The 18,073-nt window shown below is 37.7% G+C and overlaps 1 long non-coding RNA gene across 8 annotated transcripts in view; it reads left to right on the top strand.

The window, feature by feature from the left end:
• Positions 1 to 18,073, top strand: part of LOC136793801 (uncharacterized) — a 1,119,572-nt gene that overhangs the window by 397,124 nt on the left and 704,375 nt on the right. For all 8 annotated transcript variants that reach the window (XR_010839590.1, XR_010839589.1, XR_010839593.1 and 5 more), the window contains one exon: positions 13,706 to 13,813. This is a non-coding gene — a long non-coding RNA (uncharacterized lncRNA). The remainder of the gene's footprint in view (positions 1 to 13,705; positions 13,814 to 18,073) is intronic.

Here is an 18,073-nt window from a genome sequence, read left to right as displayed (position 1 = left end):
CAGCCAGTCTGTGTCTTTTGGTGTGAGCATTTAATCCATTTACATTTAAGTTAATTATCGATATGAATGTTCCTATTACCATTTACTTAATTGTTTCGAGTTTGTTCTTGTAGGTCTTTCCCTTCTCTTGTGTTTCTTGCCTAGAGAAGTTCCTTTAGCATTTGTTGTGAAGCTGGTTTGGTGGTGCTGAACTCTCTCAGCTTTTGCTTCTCTGTAAAGGTTTTAATTTCTCCATCAAAAAATCTGAATGAGATCCTTCCTGGGTAATCTTGGTTGTATGTTTTTCTCCTTCATCACTTTAAATATGTCCTGCCACTCCCTTCTGGCTTGCAGAGTTTCTGCTGAAAGATCAGCTGTTAACCTTATGGGGATTCCCTTGTGTGTTATCTGTTGTTTTTCCCTTGCTGCATTTAATATGTCTTCTTTGTATTTAATTTTTGATAGTTTGATTAATATGTGTCTTGACGTGTTTCTCCTTGGATTTATCCTGTATGGGACTCTCTGTGCTTCCTGTACTTGACTATTTCCTTTCCCATATTAGGGAAGTTTTGGACTATAATCTCTTCAAATATTTTCTCAGTCCCTTTCTTTTTCTCTTCTTCTTCTGGGACCCCTATAATTCATATGTTGGTGCATTTAATGTTGTCCCCAAGGTCTCTGAGACTGTCCTCAGTTCTTTTCATTCTTTTTTCTTTATTCTGCTCTGCAGTAGTTATTTCCTCTCTTTTATCTTCCAGGTCACTTATCCGTTCTTCTGCCTCAGTTATTCTGCTATTGATCCCATCTACAGTATTTTTAATTTCAGTTATTGTGTTGCTCATCATTGCTTGCTTCCTCTTTATTTCTTCTAGGTCCTTGTTAAATTTTTCTTGCATTTTGTTCTATTTCCACGATTTTGGATCATCTTCACTATCATTATTCTGAATTCTTTTTCAGGTAGACTGCCTATTTCCTCTTCATTTGTTAGGTAAGGTGGGATTTTATCTTGCTCCTTCATCTGCTATGTGTTTTTCTGTCTTCTCATTTTGCTTATATTATTGTGTTTGGGGTCTCCTTTTTGCAGGCTGCAGGTTCGTAGTTCCCATTGTTTTTTGTGTCTGTCCCCAGTGACTAAGGTTCATTCAGTGGGTTGAGTAGGTTTCCGGTTGGGGACAGTAGTGCCTGTGTTCTCATGGATGAGGCTGGATCTTGTCTTTCTGATGGGCAGGTCGTCATCTGGTGGCATGTTTTGGGGTGTCTGTAGCCTTATTATGATTCTTGGCAGCCTCTCTGCTAATGGATGGGGCTGTAGTTCTTTCTTGCTCATTGTTGGGCATAGTGTGTCCAGCACTGTAGCTTGCTTGTCATTGAGTGAAGCTGGGTCTTGGTGTTGAGATGGAGATCTCTGGGAGATTTTCATCGTTTGATATTACGTGGAGCTGGGAGGTCTCTTTTGGACCAGTGTCCTGAAATTGGTTCTCCCACCTCAGAGACACAGCCCTGGCACCTGGCTGGAGCACCAAGAGCCTTTAATCCATACGGCTCAGAATAAAAGGGAGAAAAAATAGAAAGGAAAGAAACAAAGGAAGGAAGGAAGGAAGGAAAGAAGGAAGGAAGGAAGGAAGAAAGAGGAAGGAAGGGAGGAAGAAAGGAAGGAAGAAACAAAGGAAGAAAGAAAGGAAGAAGATAAAATAAAGTAGGATAAAATAAAATTATTAAAATAAAAAATAATTATTAAGTAGAAAAAATTTTTAAAGTAAAAAAAAAAAAAGGGTCAGTCAGAACCCTAGGACAAATGGTGAAAGCAAAGCTATACAGACAAAATCTCACACAGCAGCACACACATACACACTCACAAAAAGAGAAAAGGGGGGAAATAATAATATATCTTGCTCCCAAAGTCCACCTCCTCAACTTGGGATGATCCACTGTCTATTCAGGTATTCCACAGATGCAGGGCACTTCAAACTGATTGTGGAGATGTAATCCGCTGCTTCTGAGGCTGTTGGGAGAGACCTCCCACTCTCCTCGCACAGCTCTTGGGGTTCAGCTTTGGGCGTGGCCCCGCCTCTGTGCGTAGGTTGCCCAAAGGCGTCTGCTCTTCTCTCAGAACGGGGTTAAAGGAGCAGCTGATTCGGGGGCTCTGGCTCAGGCCGGGGTGAGCAAGGGGTATGGACATGGGGTGAGCCTGAGGCGGCAGAGGCCGGCGTGACATTGCACCAGCATGAGTCCCGCCGTGCGTTCTGCCGGGGAAGTTGTCCCTGGATCCTGGGACCCTGGCAGTGGCGGGCTGCAGAGGCTCCCGGGAGGGGAGGTGCAGAGAGTGACCTGTGCTCGCACACAGGCTTCTTGGTGACAGCAGCAGCAGCCTTAGCGTCTCATGCCCATCTCTGGGGTTGCGCTGTTAGCCGCGGCTTGCACCCGTTTCTGGAGCTCCTTTACGTGGCACGCTTAATCCCCCCTCCTCTCGCACCAGGAAACAAAGAGGCAAGAAAAAGTCTGTTGTCTCTTTGGCAGCTCCGCGCTTGTCTCTGGAGCTCCTTTAAGCAGTGTGCTTAAACCCCTCTCCTCGCGCCCCAGGAAGCAAAGAGGGAAGAAAAGGTCTCTTTCTCTTCAGCAGCTCCAGACTTCTCCTGGACTCCCTCCCGGCTAGCCGTGGTGCACTAACCCCTTCAGGCTGTGTTCACGCAGCCAACCTCATTCCTGTCCTGGCTTCTGGCCGAAGCCCGAGCCTCAACTCCCACCCCGCCCGTCCCAGCGGGTGAGCAGACAAGCCTCTCAGGCTGGTGAGTGCTGGTCGGCACCGATCCTCTGTGCGGGAATCTCTCCGCTTTGCCCTCCGCACCCTGTTGCTGTGCTCTCCTCCATGGCTCTGAAGCTTCCTCCCTCCGCCCCCCGCAGTCTCCACCCGCAAAGGGGCTTCTAGTGTGTGGAAACCTTTCCTCCTTCACAGCTCCTTCCCACTGGTGCAGGTCCTGTCCCTATTCTTTGTCTCTGTTTCTTCTTTTTAATTTTACCCTACCCAGATACGTGGGGAGTTTCTTGCCTTTTGGAGGTCTGAGGTCTTCTGTCAGTGTTCAGTGGGTGTTCTATAGGAGCAGTTCCACATGTAGATGTATTTCTGATGTATCTGTGGGGAGGAAGGTGATCTCTGCGTCTTACTCTTCCGCCATCTTCCTGGACTCTCCTATTTATTTTATATATAGTAGTATGTATATTTAATTTAATTAATTAATTTATTTATTTTTTGTGGTATGGGGGCCTCTCGCTGCAGTGGCCTCTCCCGTTGCAGAGCACAGGCTCTGGCTGCGCAGGCTCAGCGGCCATGGCTCACGGGCCCAGCTGCTCTGCGGCATGTGGGATCCTCCTGGACTGGGCACAAACCCATGTCCCCTGCATCGGCAGGTGGACTCTCAACCACTGCCCCACCAGGGAAGCCTGTAGTAGTATGAATATTTTAATTGCAAACTCCTAATTTATCACTCCCTCCCTCCCCTTTGGTAACCATAAGTTTGTTTTCTTTGTCTGTGAGTCTGTTTCTGTTTTGTAAATAAGTTCATTTGTATCACTTTTTAAGATTCCACATAGAAGTGATGTCATATGATATTTGTCTTTGTTTGGCTTGCTTCATTTAGTATGATAATTTCTAGGTACATCTATGTTGCTGCAAATGACATTATTTCATTCTTTTTTATGGCTGAATAATATTCCATTATATATAATATTCCATTATATATATATATATATATATATATATATATGTACCACATCTTCTTTATCCATTCATCTGTTGATGTACAATTAGGTTGCTTCCATGTCTTAGCTATTGTAAATAGTGCTGCTATGAACATTGGGGTGCTTGTATCTTTCTGAATTATGTTTTTCTCTGGTTATATTTCCAGGAATGGGATTGTTGGATCATATGGTAGCTCTATTTTTAGTTTTATAAGGAACTTCCATACTCCATACTATTCTCCCTAGTGGTTGTACCAGTTTACATTCCTACCAACAGTGTTCCTTTTTCTCCATACCTTCTCCAGCATTTGTTATTTGTAGACTTTTTAATGTTGGCCATTCTTGCCGGTGTGAGGTGATACCTCATTGTAGTTTTGATTTGCATTTCTCTAATAATTACCAATGTTGAACATCTTTTCTTTCTTCTTGTGCTTTTTGGACATCTGTGTGTCTTCTTTGGATAAATGTCCTTTTAGATATTCTACCCATTTTTTTATTGGGTTGTTTGTTTTGATATTGAGCTACATGTGCTGTTTGTGTATTTTAGAGATTAATCCCTTGTCAGTCACATTGTTTGCAAATATTTTCTCCCATTCTATAGGTGGTCTTTTTGGTTTGTTTATGGTTTCCTTTGTTGTGAAAAAGATTTTAAGTTTAATTGGGTCCCATTTGTTTATTTTTGTTTTTACTTTCATTACTCTAGGAGATGAATCCAAAAACATATTGCTGCGATTTATGTAAAAGAGTGTTCTGCCCATGTTTTCCTCTAGGAGCTTTATAGTATCTGGTCTTACATTTAGGTCTTTAATCAATTTTGAGTTTATTTTTGTGTATGGTGTTAGAGAATGTCCTATTTTATTGTTTTAGATGTAGCTATTCAGTTTTCCCAGCACCACTCAATTGAAGAGACTATCTTTTCTCCATTGTATATTCTTGCCTCCTTTGTTGTAGTTTAATTGACCATATATGTGTGGGTTTATTTCTGGGCTTTCTATACTGTTGCATTGATCTATATCTCTGTTTTTGTACCAGTACCACACCGTTTTGATTACTGTACCTTTAATACTGTCATATCAAAAGCATAGCAGGGGCTCCCCTGGAGGCACAGTGGTTGGGACTCTGCCTGCTGATGCAGGGGACACAGGTTCGTGTCCCAGTCCAGGGGCATCCCACATGCTGTGGAGTGGCTGGGCCCATGGGCCATGGCCACTGGGCCTGCGCGTCCGGAGCCTGTGTTCCACAATGGGGGAGGCCACAATGGTGAGAGGCCCACATACCGAAAAAAAAAAAAAAAAAAAGCTTAGCAGATTATAATAAATTTTAAAATACAAGAGTAAGGCAAAACCCAAACATCTCCAGAAAATGGCTAGCATCTTAAAGCATTAAACTGACTAGTAATATGTGATTGAAATTTTTATTAATTTCTTATTCTTAAATATTTCTTGAAAAACATATGTAAAAGACAGACCCAGGAGGTCATATGGTGAGAGCCGACTGTATGAGTATGTCTCTAGTGTTACACTGGAAAGAAAAGCAATCATGAGAGTCACAACATGGAAGTTCTCTAAACAAATATCTGGGCTGTTTATAGAGATACCCACTTTCTGGTCTCCATTCCCTATCACTCTCCCCTCAGATAGTTTTTTGAACACTTCTGTAAGTTTCATTGCTGGAACAAGATTTAACACTGTTTTTCACTATGATAATTATTATCTATGCTAATATTGACACCATACTCTGTATAGTCAGCATTTCTTTTTTGATTTTTCCCCAAGGCTCTGGGTTTCATAATATACAGCTAAATTGATCTAGAAAGCCCAAAAGTAGTTTTTAGACATATCATTTTCCCTTAGGAGCAAATAATACCAATAACAGCAGCAACAACAAAACATGGTTTCTCTAGAAACTTCTCTAGTTCTGTCCTACCATAACGGAAAATGCAAAGATGTCAGGCCTCTTATATTCTCTAATTTAGATGGTTGTCTTTTGTGTCTATAGGGTAAATTTAGTCTTTCATTTTTCAATTTGTAGGGTTCATATATAATTTTCATCCTCCTATACAAGGACTCTAATCCACCTGCTATGTGATGGACAGATACCAACCACAGTCATTTCTCAGTACCTTCCAATGTGTGTCCCGTGTGTTCTCATGACTATAGTCTTTGTCTTTCCCTCCCTCTTCTTGTAGCTCTTGCTCTCGCTCCCTTTAGCTGGTTCTTGTTGTCCTAGGGAACTACTAAAGAAGTATCAATCTCCATTTCTCCTAAGCATTTTATTTGTGAGATTCCCAGTGCATATACCAGGGCTTCAGACATTTCCAAAGTGGTCTTGGATTCATTACGTAAGTTTGGAAAATGCTCACTCGGTGGGTCTAAGCCACAGGTGATCAGATGAGCTGTGAAGCAGTATTACTTTCTTCCTGAATCTCCACATATCTAGCAAGGAAAATTTTAGGTATTTGAAACAATAATCAAAAATTCAACAAAAATATTTGTTCCTTTGGAACAGTAAAAATTTTAGCTGAGTCTTATTCTTCCCTTCAACACTCCCATTCCAAAACTAACCAAATACCAAAAAAAAATCTCTTGACCAAAATAGTAGTTAGCTTTAAGACACAATTTAATCTCTTTTATACTTGGCATTTTTCATTTACAAAACATAATATCTAACATCAACATTAGAGTTAAAGTTGATTTTATAACTTTCAACTTGTATAACTAAATGTACCCCTGGTAAATTTTTTTCAACATAAATCTCTTTGTCCCAAAGATGAAGTTTAGTCACCACCTCTAGAAATACAAAACTGCTTATAATTATGTTTTCATCCTATTTTATTTTTAATAATTTTAAAAATGGTAAGGTTCAGGCTCAACTAGGACATGGATTTGGGCAGCTGACCCACATTGCTTTTGGTCATTATGATTCTCCTAGGTCACAGAATAGTAGAAGATTTAATCCTGACTTCATATGTACAAATGGTCTAGATTTTTTTTTTTTTTTTTTTTTTTTTTTTTGTGGTACGCGGGCCTCTCACTGCTGTGGCCCCTCCCATTGCGAAGCGCAGGCTCCGGACGCGCAGGCTCAGCGGCCATGGCTCACGGGCCCAGCCGCTCCGCGGCACGTGGGATCCTCCCGGACCGGGGCACGAACCCGCGTCCCCTGCATCGGCAGGGGGACTCCCAACCACTGCGCCACCAGGGAAGCCCTGGTCTAGATTTCTGATATGACATCCAATTAGTAATATGTTCCAAGATATTATCTCTTCCCTTATTTCCCCATAACTAATTCATGGTTCCTCCACTAGCATAGATGTGTATGAATCTTGTCATGGCCTTTTATAAAGTATCTTAGGCCTATTTGATTTGCAGTAATGACAATTATTTATATCCATTGTTTCTGCAACTATGCTTTGGTTTGAAGTGCCTCTTAAGCCAGTGTGTAGATGTGTAGATGGCACAATTTTCCAGGCATTTGTTTCAAAGCATGAAGTCTCAAATTTTAAAGTATTTCTAATTTCTGCCACTTGTGGTTCAGTTTTCCAGTGTTGATCAAGGCAATAGAAGACAGTGCTTAGAGGGACTGAAAGCTACTAGTCACAAGAGAAGGCAGGTCTGTGTGATTACTATGTTGAAATAGAAAATGAGGGATGAGGAGATGTTGTTATGTGTTATTCAAAACATTGGTCTGTTGATCACTACATACCCCAAGTTGGGTAATCATATGATTTTCTTATGATATTAAACAAAAGAAAGATGTAAATAGAAAATAAGATAAAAATAAAGATAGGGTATGTTGAATATGCTATGAAAAGAACTCACCAGTTTACTTGTTTAAGAAGAAAAGGGAAAAATCAATACAGAAAGTAGAAGAATACATCAAACTTTTCAAGGAATATCTTTACATAGAGAAATTAAACCCAACCAAACTCAGCAGCTGCAGTAATGCAGATTGGAGGCCAGGTTGCTTAAGAGCATAGAATCAGACTAATCTGGCCTGATATCTGGCTCTGTTGGTTACAAACTATAATTTCTAGAAACACCTTCAACCTCTCTGATCCTCATGGTTCTTAGAATCTCTTTTATAGGGATTGCTGGGAGGAATGAAATGAGAATTACATTTAAAAGGTACCTAGCATAGAGTTGGTGACAAGTAGCTGGTTATTATCATTAATAGTAGAAACAATATCACAAGGTCAGAAAAAAAGTTGTAATGCCCTCTTCAACTCTAAATGCTTTTTTTTTTTTTTTTACCATGCTTTCCACTTGATAGGCCCAGTGCAAGATGGTCATATCCAGAGGCTCTTAAATTTTAATCACTGGTGATGAATTATATAGTGCAGGAGCTACTCTGAAGACAGCTTTTGAAATGGAGACTAAACTTTCACTAGTGGTTGGAAGTGGATAAATTAATTTATCTTTTCATCTCAGGTGAGCCCTTGGAGGAAATCATTATCATAAAACATTGTAAATCTATAGACTTGGCAGCTTTTGCCCTGAAGAGAGTCTCGGGACTTGAGTAAATATGGAGATTTAGAGATTTACTATCTTTTCCTTTGAAGAGGTGATTTCCCTTGGTAGGGAAAGATGGACATGGCAATAGGAAAAAAAAAAATTCTTGTTTTAACTTTGAACTTGAACCAGCTTTGAAATACATATATCTCTTTACCAGAATAGCTTTCATAGCTGCAAAGCCATTTTTATTAAATTACAATATTAAACTTTAGAGCAAAGATGAGCTGGGGGAAAAGATCTTACTCAATACATGCACCTATCATGAATAAACATTAAAGGCTGCGAATCATTATCAACATTTCCTCTGAGGCCTGGAGAGACAGAAAAACATTATTAGTATATATTCTCAAGCCAAGAAATTGAAAATGGAAAATAAAAGTAACCATTGAGCCTAAAAGTAAAAAGTTGCATTTGTTTGAAACAAACAAAAGTTTTTAAGAAAATGTTTCTGTAAGAAACATTAACACAGTAATTATCAGACTCTTTATCTAAAACTATCCTGAGATACACATAATTGAAGCCATTATATATTCGTTAGACATACATAATCACTTAATTCAATAAAATCATTTTATGAAATCTCTTGAAGAATGCCTAAAGGAGGATGTATCTTCATTAGAAAGCATGCATCCTTGAAGTTAAGCAGTTTTCCCTGGAATCAATTCTAAGTGACAACACGTAACAATGAACTGGAACTCAAGCTCAGGTGTACCTTGTTATAGGACGAAAGAAGATGAAGGAAAGTAAGTTTTAGAAGGTACATGTTGATTACTCAGAAATGGAAAAACCGGGGACTTCCCTGGTAGTGAAGTGGTTAAGAATCTGCCTGCCAATGCAGGGGACATGGGTTCGATCCCTGGTCCAGGAAGATCCCACATGACACGGAACAACTAAGCCCGTGCACCACAACTACTGAGCCTGTGCTCTAGAGCCCACTTGCCGCAACTACTGAAGCCCGCGTGCCTAGAGCCTGTGCTCCACGACAAGAGAAGCTACCGCAGTGAAAAGCCCTTGCACTGTAGCTAAGAGTATTCCCCTCTCTCTGCAACTAGAGAAAGCTGGTGCGCAGCAACGAAGACCCAATGCGGCCAAAAAATTAAAAAAAAAAAAAAAAGAAATGGAAAAACCTGTGAGGTACGACAGGTTGCTTTACATGTGTTTCTGGGTGTATGTGAGAGAGAGGTGGGAGACAGCAAAGGAGAGAGAGAGAGAGAGAGACTAACTGATAGGGAATGTAGCTGTGTGACGTCATGATCCAAGCTCTCCAGCTTAATTGCCAATGAACAGAGGCTAAGCCTTCTTCATGTGCTATGGTAATGCTCCTATTTCTTTTGTCCCTTTATTCATTATCACCATCAAAAACAATATGTCAGATAATTGGCTTAAAAGTGTGCTAGAATTGTTCTTTCTCTGCTATGGATATGACAGCAGTGCTTTAGTTAAGAGAATATGGGACTTTCAAAAAAGACGGCACATGAGAACATTGATATACCATGTTCTGAATATCTAATTACCAATAATATCTGTAATGACAGCTTTCAAGAACATAGGCCACAATACCATTTGCTGTGTTTTCTAGAATATCTCACAGTACTACAAGAAGGAAATTGAACTGTTTATAAATACAGTCATCCCTTGGTATCCAAGGGAAATTGGTTTCAGGACCTACCCCAATACCAAAATCCATGGGTAAGTTCTATAGTCAGCCTTCCAAATATGAGGTTCTGCATCCTTGGACTCAACCAACCACAGATTGTATAGTATTACCTGTGTTTATTGAAGGAAATCTGGGTATAAGTGGACCCATGAAGTTCAAACCTGTGTTGTTCAAGGGTCAACTGTAATAAATATATCCAAAATAAAAGAATCTCCTTAGGAAATATGTTCAACACATTGTAAGCAAAACATTGAAAAACAATCATTAAAAGAATAAATACAACCTACATTAGTTTCTTACAACTCTGAAAATTGGGATAATAAAACAGTGAACATGAGAAATATCTCTTCAACAAGGAATTCTAAACCAAAATTGTAAAATAAGTAGCAAATTTTTCATTATAATTTCCAAGCATACATCTCAATTAGGCACTGAGGACCCAAAAGTGGAAAATTTAGTACCTCCTTGTGCTGACTGCCTCCATCTCATCATATGAGACTTCATCATATGAAGTTGCTTTATGTTAGCTGTGACTCTGGAAAGAACTTGATCATCCCATTCAGATTGGAGTATGGGGCCAAGAAGCAAAACTCTTAATAAAACAATTAATAATGTATTGATAATTTACCTCTTCTAGGGTTATTTTTAACATCTCTATATTTATTTACATTTGTATTAATATGGGAAAATTTAGGAAGATACATACTAGGCTGCTATCTGGAAATGTGTGAAGGATTCATACCAGTCTGGTTGCCTCAGGAGGGTAAGAAGTAGGGGGAGAGAGTAGGATTTTGACCTTCTACAGTAATCTGCATGATTTGACATATGATGATAAATAACACATTCTTAGGAAAACAATATTAAAGAATTGTTCAGAACTAACCAATGGTTTTCAACCACTATTGTTAGCAGCAGAGTTCTTCACTTACTCTTTTCTCTGTCTTCTGCCTCTCCATCTCTGTCTTTCGTTTCTTTTCCTCCTCCTCATGTACTTTCTCCTTTTTCTTTAGTCAGTGGTTAAATGGACTCTTATATTAAACTTTACTATTTAAGCCAGAAAAACAGAAACAAAGCCAACAAGTTTAAAACACAGATGAGGGCAGGAAACAAAGTCCTACATAACCATTAACTACCAATACCTCTATTCCTATCTACAGGGTATGCCCAGTCAATATGAACAACCATAGCATTTTGCAGAATTCCATTTGAAAACTGTACCCTTAACTAAATAAAAATCTGCAGTAATGGTAGAATTCCACTTACTAGTTTAGAATTTCACTTACTTATTTTAGACCTGTAAGATAATTATTTTAACAATGAAGTTGCCTGGTTACAAATTCAAATAATCACACTAATGCAGTACTAACTTTTTTCCCACTCCATCTTCATTTCTGAAATTTCAATCTGTCTTTATTTTTGAAGCTAAATGTTCCAAATTAGCTTCTTGATGAACATAACATAAAACTTGAATTCCTGAACAATTTATGGTGATCATATTACTATCTTCAGTTAATAAAAAATGCTCTGAAAAGGATTTTCCCATGTTTCAGTAAGCAGACTTGTTTAGTGGCTTATCAGATAAGTTTCTTGTTTTTAAACAATAAATACACTACTTGACATGCTCCAACAGACGTTGAAATGGTGATAATGTGTCCCTACCTTTTCCCCTTCTCCTTTGAAATTAGTGGTCTTGTTACCTATATTCATAGGCGCAGATGAGTAAATCAGTTCCAAATTATGAATAATCAGTGTGAAATTGATACACATACCTCTGGTGCTCATAACTATGTGAAATTGAAGATAATGGGGAGTCTATGTGGAAAAAAGAGATGGACACAACATATATCCCCATTGATAATATCTCACATGCTAACAATCAAAAAAAGAATTCCTAGCTAATTTATCTACTTCTTTGTTTTTCTCTAAGAAGAAGTTTATATTCAACCTTTTTTTTTTTTTTTTTTTTTTTTTTTGTGGTATGCGGGCCTCTCACTGCCGTGGCCTCTCCCGTTGCGGGGCACAGGCTCCGGACGCGCAGGCCCAGTGGCCATGGCCCACGGGCCCAGCCGCTCCGCGGCACGTGGGATCCTCCCGGACCGGGGCACGAACCCGTATCCCCTGCATCGGCAGGCGGACTCTCAACCACCGCGCCACCAGGGAAGCCCTCATCCATTTTTTATGACTATCAAACCAGATTATTTTACATTCCTTCTTCAAAACTTCAGACTCCAAGACTGGTGGATTTATCTGTCTGTCACCACTCTCCATTACATTTTCATTGCTGGTGTCATTAGGAAGAATCTTACTAAAAGACATATTGAAGAAGTATTACCTAGAGAAGGTTTAGGGCAATCTAGTACATTCTATCAAATTGTGATTTTGATGACCAATTTTTGATTGACTTTAATTTTAAAACATTTTGACAGACTTGCTGACATCTATCATCTTGAATAATAACAATTAAAATTAACTGAAACATTGATTATATTTATAAATACTCTAATAATATACACAAATAAATTCATGAAGATATCACATCCAGAATACAAAAATGATTAAAAGTAATTTTAAAAATCTTAGGTATTATGAATATAATTGCTAAAATATTTTTAAAATAGAAAGTCTGGAAAGAAATGGAAGGAATCCCCCAGAAAAAATATCAAAAATACAAAGATAAAATACAAAAAAACATAGGGTACATGACCAATCTGAGAGTTTCAATAGCTGATGAATAAAAATTCCTAAAAAAAGAAGAGTAAAATTGGACCATGATAAATCAAAGAAATATTCAAAAGGATTTTCCCACAGCTGAAGACATAAATCTTCAGATTGAAAGAGTCCACCAAGGACCCAGACAAATGAGTAAAAACACTTTCACACTTAGATTCCTTATTATGAAAGTTCAGAGTACCAAAAAAAGGGAGGATCTAAAAGCTTATAATGAGAAACAAAAAGCAATGAAAAAGGTTCATATTCCTTTGGTTTTAGCAACTGTATAGTATACTGACAACAATGAAGTAAGTCTACCAAAATAATAAAAAATGTTTTCAGTCTAGGGTTTTATTATTCATTTGTCATAATAATATATAGATAGATTTGGTATGTTTGTCTTCTACACATTTTTACTAAATTATGTAAAGAATTACTCCAATACAATGAGACACATACCAAGAAAAAGCAAGTTGTAACTTTAAGGAGGCAGTGTCACCAACTGTGACAAGCAATGAAGGAAAGTTCCACTATGATTGACATCATCAAAAGTAGAAAAAAAAAGGATTCATGTGGAGCCAGAGAAATCTAATCTGTGGAAGAGAATCTTTAAAAATAGAGGGACTAGACTAGAGAATTAGAAGTTTGAGAACTGGAAAATATGTAGGAAAAGTTTGGAATACTAAAAGTCTTATTTTTAAATCAGGGATTTATTATTGAAAAATTGATGTAGAAATTAATCTCTGCTTAATCATATTATTTAAAGTCACACAAAGGGAGCAAGAGAAGAACTAAATAAGAATAATACCAATATGAATATAATTCCCAGGTATTTGGAAGAGAGACAGGAGTGAATAATATCAATGAGCTAAATTTTATAATTAATTTTAGAAAATTGAAACGTATTATTTAAGGTATTTAAAACATCAATTATCTTTTCACTAAAACAGATTTGTAGAGATATATGTGTGCATGTATTAATTAGGTTTCTTTGACTCTAAATGAACATATACTGTAATGCAGACAAAAAGAAAAAAAATGTTAAAGACACATGGGGAGCACAGAAAGCACTTAGCAAAATAAAATAAGTAAACATCAATTTTTTTTTTTTAAGTTGTTACTGACCAAATGAAGAGAAGCCTGAGTGAGATTTGGTGGCAGGAGAAAGAAAATGGAGGCTGTAGTCACTGCTGCTGTTTGGTGATATAGGACAGTGAGAAGGGTAAGTAAAAGAATAAACATCCAAGATTTGCTCTGGAGAACATGGTCCTTTTGGGCAAACAGCTGAAATACAACTGCCTTGACTATACATTCTCTTACCCAAAATGTATCACTTAAGTACTTTTCACTGGCACATACAAGCCGATTCATTATAACCAGTTTTATATTCAGAGAATGAGCTTTCAGCAAAATATTTGGGAGTCATCTTAGGGAATATTAAGATAGCGAGAATTCAAATAACAAGGCATATCTGCATTAATTTTAAAATATTTATTAAGTTACATATGCATTCTTTTCATTTTAACTCTAATTCAATAAGAATTTATTTTCCTCTCGTGTGGATTATGGGTCTGCATTTTCTTTGTTACATATTAAATTATTAAATGTAAAATTTTTGTTTTTAGTGTGTAGATATTTTTCCAGTATTCCATCTAGATGTAGCCTACATATAGAATTTTAATCATTGTTTCATTAGAAAATATTGTAAAATCTGGCAGATGTTGATGTTCCTTTGCACATTATTTATTATTGTTTTAATTGTTATAAATTAAACAATTTAAAATTAAAATTAAGTTTGGAATCACTTAAAATTAAAACTAAATTTGGAATCACTTTATCATCTCTATAAAATGTCTTCTAACATTTACTTGTTTATGATCATATCAAACACATATTCACATTTTGAACACCCAAATAAATCAGTGAGTATGCATTGTATTCCCCCACTAATATCTCTAATGAGAGTGTGTCTGTCTCTCTCAATATGTCTATTTCTTTCTCTATCTTTATCTCTATATCTATATATAAGAAAAGCTATCACAATGAAATTTTTGTTTAGTTTTTATAAATCATTAGTGTATAAGCTATTTGCTAGTCTACAAGTTATTATTTCATTTAAAAGTAACCAAAGTAGTTTGTGTAGGGTAGAAGAAATGTAGGGAACAGAGAGCCAATGAAGCAAAGATGAATCTGTCTAAGGATGGATGGTAAGAACAGTGGAACAAGAACGGATCATTAGAGTAAAGAGAAGAAAATAATAGAAATTGATTCAAACAGAAAGGGTTGGACAGAGGTTATGAGAGGGGACTACGGGGCATAATTTAATTAGTTAGATGTGTGAACATAGAGGGACAGTTGTAATTTAGAATTTAATAATGCTTTTGAAGGAACTTCAGAACTTCAGGTAAATGAACATCTCATTTTCTTTTAAACAATAACAAAAGAGATTACCTCAAATCAGATATTCAGTTTGGAGGCAAACGTTTTGAAAACTGAAAATCATGAGATATAAGGGGTAAGCCATGCCAGTCCATTCAGGAAGCCCAGTTTTTCTGGACCAGATGCTGAAAATTCCTCTTAGAGTAGTAAACTGTTTGAACTTTATTAATACATAACTAGTTGTTTTACATGACTTGGACAAATGACCACAGAGGAAGAAAAATCAATAGGGGAGCAGAGCCTAATTTTATCTGAAGGCCTAATTCTAAGAAGAAACTCCTTGAATAAAGTTTGGCTGTGGTAGAAGTGAACTTTTGAAAGTTTTTCCAGCATTTGGTCACAAAGAAATGTTTTTCATATTTACTGAAGATGAGTGCATGAATACATTAGGTTAACAATGAAAACCTAGGCATCCAATAGTCCCACAGACATATGTTTGTGACCATAGCTGCTAATGGCACTAGGTAAAGACTGCCATTTAAATGTATTGCCAGGGTTCCTTTCCTCAAAATGATCCATTCCATTCAAGTTTACGTATTGTCAGACTGGTATGTTTGCTGCTAGGGCATGACTGTCCAACACTGTTGATTAATTTTTAATACTCATTAAGTTGTCTCTATGATTATAAAAGTCTTTTGGGTTCCTGGACCCACTTCCAATGGTGGGAAGGTGTTTTCCCCCATACCACCAACAGACAATGCTCTATAGACACCAGCTGGGTGTCCTATAATTCAACTCAATTCAGACATCATCTACTAGGAGATAGCATCAGATCCCACAGGTTAAGGGGTCCATCCTATAGACTACCTCCCCCTGAAACTTCAGAGGCCAATTGCAAGCCCAGGTTGCAACCTGTGCTTCTGACTGACTGGCTGTAAATCGGAGGTTCCCATGACTCCCTCCTTGCTTGGGTTCAACTAATTTGCTAGAGCAGCTTAAGGAACTCAGTGAAGCATTTTACTTGCTAGATTATTGGTTCATTATAAAAGGATGTGACTCGGGAACAGCCAGATGGTAGAGATGCATAGGGCAATGTATGAGGAAAAGGGTTCCATGCTTCCATGCCCTCTCCAGGGCACTACTCTCCCAAGAAATCCATGTGTTCACCAACCCAGAAGCTCTCCAAACCCTATCTTTTTGTTTTTTTATGGGGGCTTCACATGATTGGTTAAATCATTGGCCATCAGAGATTGACTCAACCTTTAGTCTCTATCACCTCCCCTGAGGCTGGGAGGTGGAGCTGAAAGTTGGCTCCATTGGCAACCAGCCCCCATCCTTAGGTGCTTTCCAAAGTCACCTCATTAACGTAATAAAGACAACTTTATGCTCTCAGCACTTAGGAAATACCAATGGTTTTAGAAGCTCTGTGCCAGAAACTGGGGAGATGGGAGAGACCAAATGTATATTTCTTATTACTGTAGGGGAACAAAACTTACCACCCCAAAATGTCTCTGGTATGCAGATTATTTCAGACTGAAAACAATCAAGGTCCAAAAGACTTTGACCTTTTTCTAACTGCCTAAGGAATGTAGATAGAAGGCCTGTTCCAGGAAGGGAGCTATTACCATAGATAACTATAGTTTGAACTAGGTGTGTAAACAGGGAGGAACCTAGCAAAGTCTGTTAAAATTCCTCTCTTTGTCCCAGGGTCTCTGCAGGGCCCAGCAAACATTTATTTACCAAACATGGAGATGCTTTTCCTTCCTTTTGAAAGTTCCAAAGCACTACCCTCAACAGCCTCTTTTGTCTTTAGCTGTAGATCCTCTTTAAGGTCAGGGATTCTGCCATTTTGGCAAGTTTCTCACTTCTCTTGAGTCTCCCCCATGTATACATGTTATTAAACTTTTGTTTGATTTTCTCCTGTTACTCTATCTCATGTCAATTTAATTCTTAGGCTAGCCAGAAGAACCTTGAAGGGTAGAGGAAATTTTCTTCCTCTCTTACATTATAAATCACAATATCATAAAAAGTAAATACTGCTTATGAAGAGAATACAAAAAAGCATACAAAATACATACAAAAAAGCATACAAAATAGAATTTAAAATTAGCATAAAACTACATTGATATATATATACTTGTTTTTCCTAGCTACTTACAAAAAGACAGTGTGCTCATAAAATATAATGTACAATATTAATGTGAATTAACTATTATAATTAATATCAAAAGAAGCACGATTATGATGACTTGATCAAACAGGTAATGGAAAAATTCCTTTTAACCAAATACTTCTAATTTATTTATTTTAAAGATTATTTTTTTTTTGACAGGACCATTTTTAATGTCTTTATTGAATTTGTTACAATATTGCTTCTGTTTTATGGTTTGGTTTTTGGCCGTGAGGCATGTGAGATCATAGCTCCCTGACCAGGGATCAAACTTGCACCCCCTGGATTGGAAGGTGAAGTCTTAACCACCAGACTGCCAGGGAAGTCCCCAAATATTTCTAATTTAAAAAGAAATATATATAAGTGCATATTGTAGATAGTATATGTATTTCAAAGTACAAGTGTCAAGTGTTGACTGCAAGGAAAACTCAACAATGTAAGAGTTGTTTTATTTGAAGACGATAGCCCTAGAGATGGCCTCTCAGGCAGCTCTTAGGAACTGCTCCAAAGAGGTAAGGGAGGAGTCAGGATGTATACATATGAAGTTTGTGTTTTTGTTTTTGTTTTTTGCTGGGCAAGACATGTCAAGCATAAAAAGATTACTGCTAATAACAAGGAACAGACACCTCAGGTTGATGATTTTAGTGCTTTTCTATGTATGGAAAGATACAAGAACCTGGGGTCATTGAAATTTGTCATCAGATAGGTATCTTAACTATCTAGGGGCCAGTGTCCAAATCCCAGAATGCGTTCTGTTTATCTCCATCCTGACTTCCCCTCAGTTGCACTGCAGTGGTTAATGGTTTGATCCTTGTAGAAATGGAATGGTAGGCAGCATTTTTAAAATTTACACAGGCTACCACATATTTTTGTTATGATGATTAGTAGAGATAATATATGTGAAGCATCTAGCTCAATACCTAGCATGGAACA

Source organism: Kogia breviceps, chromosome 3, assembly GCF_026419965.1.
Source record: "Kogia breviceps isolate mKogBre1 chromosome 3, mKogBre1 haplotype 1, whole genome shotgun sequence".
In the NCBI taxonomy this organism is placed as follows: domain Eukaryota; kingdom Metazoa; phylum Chordata; class Mammalia; order Artiodactyla; family Physeteridae; genus Kogia; species Kogia breviceps.
Note: the sequence above shows the minus strand (reverse complement) of the source record. Positions and strands in the feature narration are given on the sequence as shown.